At 34.0% G+C, this 8016-nt stretch overlaps 1 protein-coding gene across 3 annotated transcripts in view; it reads left to right on the forward strand.

The window, feature by feature from the left end:
- Positions 1–8016, forward strand: part of LOC118734032 (glutamine-dependent NAD(+) synthetase) — a 400175-nt gene that overhangs the window by 249834 nt on the left and 142325 nt on the right. The window lies entirely within an intron of this gene.

The raw sequence follows: 8016 nt of genomic DNA on the forward strand, positions 1-8016 counted from the left end.
TATGGCGCGGTCGCCTTTCTTGTGGATTGGGCAGAGCACACTTGTTGTTTTTCTATTTGTATGTATTCGTACATCGCCATAGTCAGGTGATGGAACATCGTCTCCGTCTTCAACCGACTTTGTTGAAGATTGATCTCAGAGAGCAGGTGTGAGAGTCGAGTGGTGAATAAATTGGCGGTAATGTCAGCTTTTACCCTTACGAGGACATCAACCAGCCGGGCAGAGGCACATTCGCTATTGAGGGTCCGGACATTCCAAGAGCAAGCCCTTAAATCGTAGTACTTTAAACATATGCCGTGGTCGTCATCAAAGGAGGTGGGGTCTCATCAGTGGCTTTGTTTTATTTTTCATTGGAAGAGTATTTATGTAGCGGATCCCAAACCCATTGTTGGGTGGAGATTGGTTTCTTAACCGAATACACAGATGCCCAGTTGCAGTCGCATCTACTGGTTAACAGCCGCTGCTTACTTCAGTGAGCCCTTAAACCCACCGAAGCTACCTCTCTTTCTGCCGTGACCCAAGGCTCCATTCAGGTTGGTTACCGCATCTCGCACATGGCTTGCTCACGTTGTCCAGAGTTCCCGATCGAAAACGCTAGAGCCGGGACTGAGTATAGCCGTGCAACTGGAACTGCATACCCAGAACAACGACTATACCCCGTTGCACCCCACAATCTTAGCCACCCAAGAATTAAAGTCGACAACCGCGTTTATATGCTTCTTCCAAATGCTCTAAAAATCACCATAATTAGGATAATGTTGCTGATTGGTAATGTTGATTCGGATTATGGCAGTTCGTTCACTGATAGGAGAGAAGCTGCAGACAAATGTCAGAGTCTCCGGTTGACTACAAATCCTACGCTGCGTAAAGATAAAGGGAAAAATGAAGACCAAGATAAATTTTAACACTTTACTTATATATACAAGGGCAATGATGAAGGGGAATATCGCTACCTTAGAATGCAAAGTTGCTAAGTCCACTTTTTATGTAAACTCATATTTTGATATAAGAGGCTAGAGAAATTGAGTATGCATCGTTTCGAAAATTATAAAGGTACTTATTTTATTTTTTCCTCTTCATAAGCAATAAAAGGAAAATTTGCTGTCCAAAAGAAGCACCACAACTCCGATAAGGCCAAAATAATACGACATCTTTTAATAAATATCGAATCCTTCTGTTTTTTATGGAGTTTTGCTTTGCTTTAAACGCGCAAAATGTTTGATTCGAAGTCTAGCGAAATAGTTAAAGCAAATGGCTATAGGAAGATTTTTTCCTCTCCTGTAAAATTTTTAAAATGGGACTTAGCAACTTTTCTTTCTAAGCTAGCGATATGTAGATGAAGAAAATGATAAACATAAAAGTAAAAACAAAGATGAGGATAAAATAAAGGTAATTAAAGAGGAAAGGATATAGAGAGAGACACAGAGACTCAATCTGAGAACTATTTTGGGATTTTAGAGATTTTCGGGATTCTCGAAACTTATCGATAAAATAATCGATATTTTTATCGGTTTTGTTATCGATATTCTTATCGATTTTGTTATCGATTTGTTATTGATATTTATCGATTTTGTTATCAATATTTATTGATTTTGTTATCGATATTTATCGATTTTGTTGATATTTATCGATATTGCTATTGATATTTACTATTGAAATTCACCTAAGATTTAACTGCCATCGATGATATTGATGCTGGCCATGTATGTATATCATTTGTGAGAAAAATTTGGTATTGAATTGCATAGTTCAAATTAACATTAGTGATGACAGCTAAGCACCAGATGGGTCCACCATCGGAAAGTAGTTTTTCTTAAAATTACAGATAGACTGTGTTGAATATAAGCCCTAGATATATTGATTATAACACAAATTATATATGTAACGTAAGTTTCACTTCTACAGTGTGGCCCAGGCGCACTTACTTTTTTTATGCAGGCTTTTACACTTTTTGAAATATTTCAGCAACCATTCCTTCGAATCTTGTTTTTTTTATAGCAATTAGAGAACTTATTGGGCAACAAAATAAAGTGACCAGTTTGTAAAATTTCGATTCTTGTTTTATAAATTTTTTTTTATTTTTTTAATCAATTGAATTTTTTTCCAACTTCTCAAAAACCTAGGACAATAATTCAAAAAGCATTATTTGCTATAAGCATTCAATTTTACTTTTTTACAAGTTTAATATAATATAATACAAACGAACTGAAAAGCAAAAAATTAAATTTTCAAACTTAAGTATCAAATAAAGAATTATCAAATTATTTTTTTTTTGCTTTTCAGTTCATTTGTATAATATTTTTTTTTAAACTTGTTTCATTTTTTTGGTAAAAAGCTTTAAATCAATCAAAGTCATAGTAATTTTTTGTATGAAAGTAAAATTGAATGCTTAGCGTAAATAACGCTTTTTAAATTATTTTCCTAGGTATATGGTAAAATAAATTCAATCGATTAAAAAAATAAAATTTTTTATAAAACAAGAATCGAAATTTTACAAACTGACCACTTTATTTTGTTGCCCAATAAGTTCTCTAATTGCTGTCAAAAAATCATAAGATTCGAATGAATGGTTGCTGAAATATTTCAAAAAGTGTAAAAGTCTGCATAAAAATTTGCTTGTAAACAACTTGTAAAAAAAAAAATAAAATGATCGGAAAATCTTTGGTGTCAATATTGCACACCATGTTAACTTTCAAAATCGGTCAATGAGATATAAAAAATCGAAAAGTCAACTTAGGGTGGCCCAGTTGAGAAAACTTGCCTCTTGGGCTTCCTGAAATGGATATTGCGCCTATACAAAACGACAAAATACTGAACTTTCTGGAAGTATGTATAATAAATCCATTGAGCCTCGAGTCTATGCTATTTTTATGCTTACCACAAACATGTACATGCAAACATATACATATGTATGTACATAGTACATATCACTAGCAGCAAAAATTAATGCGAGCACAATTTTAGCAACATCATCTCTACTCGTTTGAGATTTTGCCAAAAGGTGTGGTTTTCAATTCTGTTGCAAACATTTAATTTAATTATTGTGACAACTGCAATTATGGCACCAAAGAAGTGCGGGCCATAAAATAACCACAATACGAAAATGATAAATGCTATGGAAATCGGCAAATCAAATTTTTAAATTGTTGTTTGTACACTAACTTTGTTGCACCTGGCTTTGTGGCAACAATTGTTCTCTACTTAAATGTTGCATGAACGACTGCTGCTAGCGTGTTCATTGCGCCGTTATTGCCATTTCGTTCGAACACATTTTCCTGCACAATTAATTAAAATTTTATGCCTGCATGCGAAAATTGTTGGCAATGAAATGTAGCTGACAAATATATGTACGTCCACTGAGGAAAATAATGCATAGTAAAAATGAATACTTTATATTTGATTATCGTTTAAAAATGTTCGTATTTAAAAACAATATTTTCATACAAAATTTATTACGCACGTATTTGACTGTTCACATCTGAGTATGTATATGAGTGTACATACGCACCCCAAGCATGCAGAGCGCCGCTCTGAGAGCGGTGACAACACACACATTCATACATAGTACATGTTTATCCGTACAAATCGCGTGCTGTGGCGTTGATAGATATTCAACATTTGAAAGGAAATTTATATGCCTGGGTGTAGCTGACTGCGCAAAGATGCATGCCACAATTTGTTGATATCCAGAGATGGTCAGGGTTCGAATTCCACTGCAGGCAACATGCAAGTTAAATATTTATTTTTTTTTAGTTTTGGTCTTGTTTATTCACTTCACGGATGCTTTTTCAGAACGAACGCGGTCATTTTAATATGCGCGTAATTGAATTGAATATTTACCAATACACAGTACTTTCGTTGACGTTTATAGTAAGATCAATTACGTTTCTATTTGATTTTAAGATTTTTTCCCCTCAGTGTACATATGTATGCACTCGTACATAGCAACCAGCCAGTGCATCAAGAGATTTCAAATGCTTGGGCCGCATCCACCTCATAAATATGTTTGTAGTATATTTATGTGCATATGCATATACCAGTGCAATAAAATATGCCGCAGGTTGCGCGCATTAAATTATTGTCTTGTTGTTATTACAATATGTTAGCGACAGGCGGAAGAAATATGGCGATAAGTGCAATTTGAATTTTGGTTTGATGTATGCGAATTTTATCGGGAATTTCATCAATTGCCGCTTCGTCTGCTACTGTTTGGTTTTTATTATTTCGGGCATGATTTGGGTTTATTTGCAACAAATAAATATTTGTTTTGAATTTATGAACGTACATGTTAGGCATTTGGCATTTCGCTTTGTTTACAATATTTGGTGTGTCGAATTTTTGGCAAGCATTCATTTCAAAATAATTTATCGCGTAATGCTACATGCTTTCATTTTAAACCTAATAAAATGAAGAGCTTTAATTTTGCAAAACAAGGCGCTAAAATGCTGTTTCATATCCAGTTAAATCGTAAGCGACATTTTTTTTTTTAATTTTCTTTTTGATGCAGAAATGCATCTATATGCTCTAGGAATATGTCTGCATCATAAAGAAAAATTTGAAAAAAATTCCGCTTACGCTATTTTGGCGGTTAGGGCTCGATTTCACAAAAATTGTTATAAAAATTTCAAACTTTTTAATCAGAATCTTTGGAAATTGTCGTTCTGATTTCAAATTGCGTATGCATGCACATTAGAGGGGTAAAAAAAGAAAGACGGAATTTTAATGCTCAAACCCCCTAGGATTATTCTATATCGAAAAAATTATACCCTGTTTTTTTTTTTATAAAAATTTATTTGCAGTCGCTCAAATCGCTCACAGCTTTTCATGTATTTCATATGGGGGAAAAACAAGTCTTTGTAGAAATGGTATAGAATTCTTGAAAACCAATATTTTTCGTAGAAAACTTTGTTTCTCTTCAGCTGACTTCCAATAACAATACCCAATAGTATATCGACTGCTGAGTGGAAGATCGACCTATCTCGGCAGCCAGTTCGAAACGCCCTATCTCAAAAAACTTTTCAAGAACGCTCTATTTCAGAATTGAAAAAAGTGGAAAAAGCAACAACAGTTTATAAGGCGAACTTAGCACAGTGCGTAGGCAACTAGCTGAGTCAGCTGGGGTCGTCGGTTCGAATCCCGCTGAAGCAGTCTGATGAGGAAATGTGGTGATTTCCGAAATAGCTAACACTTCTACCATTTATAAATTATTGTTAATTTTTCCACAATAGTTTTCATTAAAAAACGGCCTTAAGCTCAATAAAATTGTTGAATATAATTGCTATAAGGCAAAAAATAACAAAGAAACAACTATGTTTTCTCTTAGAATTTTCCAACATAACGCAAGTTTAAATGCCGATTTTCATGTAAAAGAACCACACAACTCTTAAATGGTAACCCTGTTGTTTACTACTAATATTTTTTTTTACAGTGCTAAGTATGCGGAATTTAGAAGTATGTAGTTCACTCGGTCACCACACAGGCCCATTATAATGAACAGTCCATTTCCGCAAGCCATGCCATGCCACCCTTTTTCTAGCCCTGACAATATTTTATGTGTAAGTTGTTCAGGCTATCGAAAAAATGTATGCAAAAACCACAAGAAATACAGATTGCTCTTTTACTTCTACAGAGCTCATAAGGCTAAACTCCAAAGCAGGCGACCATATAGTTTTTGCACCTGGTATTATCATGAAAAATCGTAAGCTCCGTTATCATCGCCCACCGTGCAATACTTGGCATCTGTTCACCTCCTATTTATTAGATGTGCCGCCTTTTTAGAGCGCTCTTAGCTATAGAGCACCCAAAACTGAAGTGGCAACGGCAAATGTGCTGCAACTATTATCAGAATATTTAATATCTCAAATTTGGTTAAGTTCAGCAGGATTTGAGGCCCTTTTGTGATTTTCTTTAGTGAAAACCAACCATAATTTATGTTGGTACAAATTTTTGGAGATCACCATCATCATGTCATGTCATCATAAAAAATGTCATAAAACAATAGATCACAAATATCGAAGAAAAAACGCCTGGTAACTAAAATTCTTTAAAGAGAGTTTAAGTAAAACAATAGCCAGATGATCAAGTCTAAATTGCAACCATAAAGTAGCCATTGCTCGCAACAACAGTTTTATGCCGAACTTAGCTCAGTCGATAAACTATTGGCTTCGTACGCCGGAGTAATAACATATGTAACTGAACCAGTTCGATTTTTAACTGCCTTATCGATTAACAAGTTGCAATAACTGTAAACATATACCTTGTCCGCAACAAAATCCCATAACCTTTTTCGTTTTTCCCTCAAGTAAAACGAGTTTTTTGTTTGTTTTTGGTGAAGAGATTTATCCGCTCAATTGGGCTTTATTTATTTACCCTTTGGTTAGCTCGCGAGTGCACGCTAAGAGATATGCACCTAGACGTGCATATGTACATACTAGGGATGTTAATTTTTCGGCTTTCTCCGATCCCGGGATTTTCGGGATGCCGTTGTCACAATCCCGGGATCCCGGGATTTAGATATTCATTACCTTTCAACAACTTGAATCGAAAAAATTGCTTCTATATTGTTTGAAAAGCTCTCCTACCATGAAATAAATAATAAATAAATGGGTTTGAAACCTACTTTTTTATTTAAAGTGGCATTTTTCTTTTTTCTCTCTGACTGCAGGATTTATTTTGAAGGGCTTTGTAATTTCAAAGATATGATTTATTCCAAAAATTATAAAAAAACTCAATGCAATGTAGAATAAAAAATATGGGTAACAAATGTAGTAGGAAAATCTTTCGAATTTAAAATAATTAAATTTTTTGGATTCACAAGGACGAATAGGTAATTTTTAAGCTGACAAAGTTTGAAGAACGAAATTCGAGGATGTTATCGAGTTTATATAAGCTCTTAACATATAATTTTTCCAAAAACAAATCTTGCGAAATTTCAAGGATAAACTTTTAAAATGACATTTTCAATATTTACCAGCCCTTCTGTACCAGAAACCAGTGATCGGACTTAGAAAAATTCTGTGTGGTAGAATCTGGAACAAAATGTGGTAGATTTCAAAAAAATGTGGTAGATCTCAGGTTTTGGATCAAGCTTTGTACAGAAATTAAAGAAATTCTGTAAGGTTTCACCTAATTGCAAACGTTTTAAAAAACCTCTAAAAAAATTAATTTTAGTATAACAAAGTGCAAGATTGAAGTTGCTAAAAATTGCATTGAGTTTTGGCAATTTTTTTCCTTGCCAGTGTAAACCGGTTCCTTCCATATCAAGATATTTTTCGAACATAAATTTTTTTGCAATCTTGCGGAGTGCTGCTAGCGTTTCATTTTATCACATCACGATGTAGCGAACAAATGTGGCACGTTACAGAAACCGCTACTTGGATTTGCCGATTTTGACAATTCTCAAGTAAATGTAAACAACGCCTCAGAAACTTCAGATGCACTGAAATTTGCTAATACTTTCACAAAAATCGCCGTTTTTTAATTTTTCGCTATTAATTATTTTTATAAATCATATATTTTAAAATTTAACATAATGAAACCCCGTTTCCTGTCTCAAAATTTATTATTGAGAAAATTTACTATTTTACAGTTTATTTTATCCTCCCATTCGGCTTTGTTTACTTTTACTTGAGAAATTTCATCGCCGCCGGGAATGCGGAATCTGGTATTATATCATTCTTATTACCATATAGTGTTTAGTGTTGGTAAATTTTTGCTCTTAAAATTAAGAAAATTATGTCGAGCAGACCTTGTGTGGTAGATGTGGTAGATCCTCAAAAAAGTGGCAGATCTACCTCAATGTGGTAGAAGTCCGATCACTGCCAGAAACTTGAATCTCTTTAAATTCTACTCATTAATTAATTTAATTAATTAATTTTATACCCATACTTCTTCTCCAAGCACATTTCTCTGAATTTTTTAAATCATTTTTGGATAACTGACGTCAGAGTGAAAAACTAAAAACGCAATTTTACTATGTTTGGCCCATGGTTTCGCGAATATATTGATATTTGTGTT

This window comes from Rhagoletis pomonella, unplaced genomic scaffold (assembly GCF_013731165.1).
Source record: "Rhagoletis pomonella isolate Grant_MI unplaced genomic scaffold, Rhpom_1.0 Rhpom_scaffold_00002, whole genome shotgun sequence".
NCBI classification, from domain to species: Eukaryota; Metazoa; Arthropoda; class Insecta; order Diptera; family Tephritidae; genus Rhagoletis; species Rhagoletis pomonella.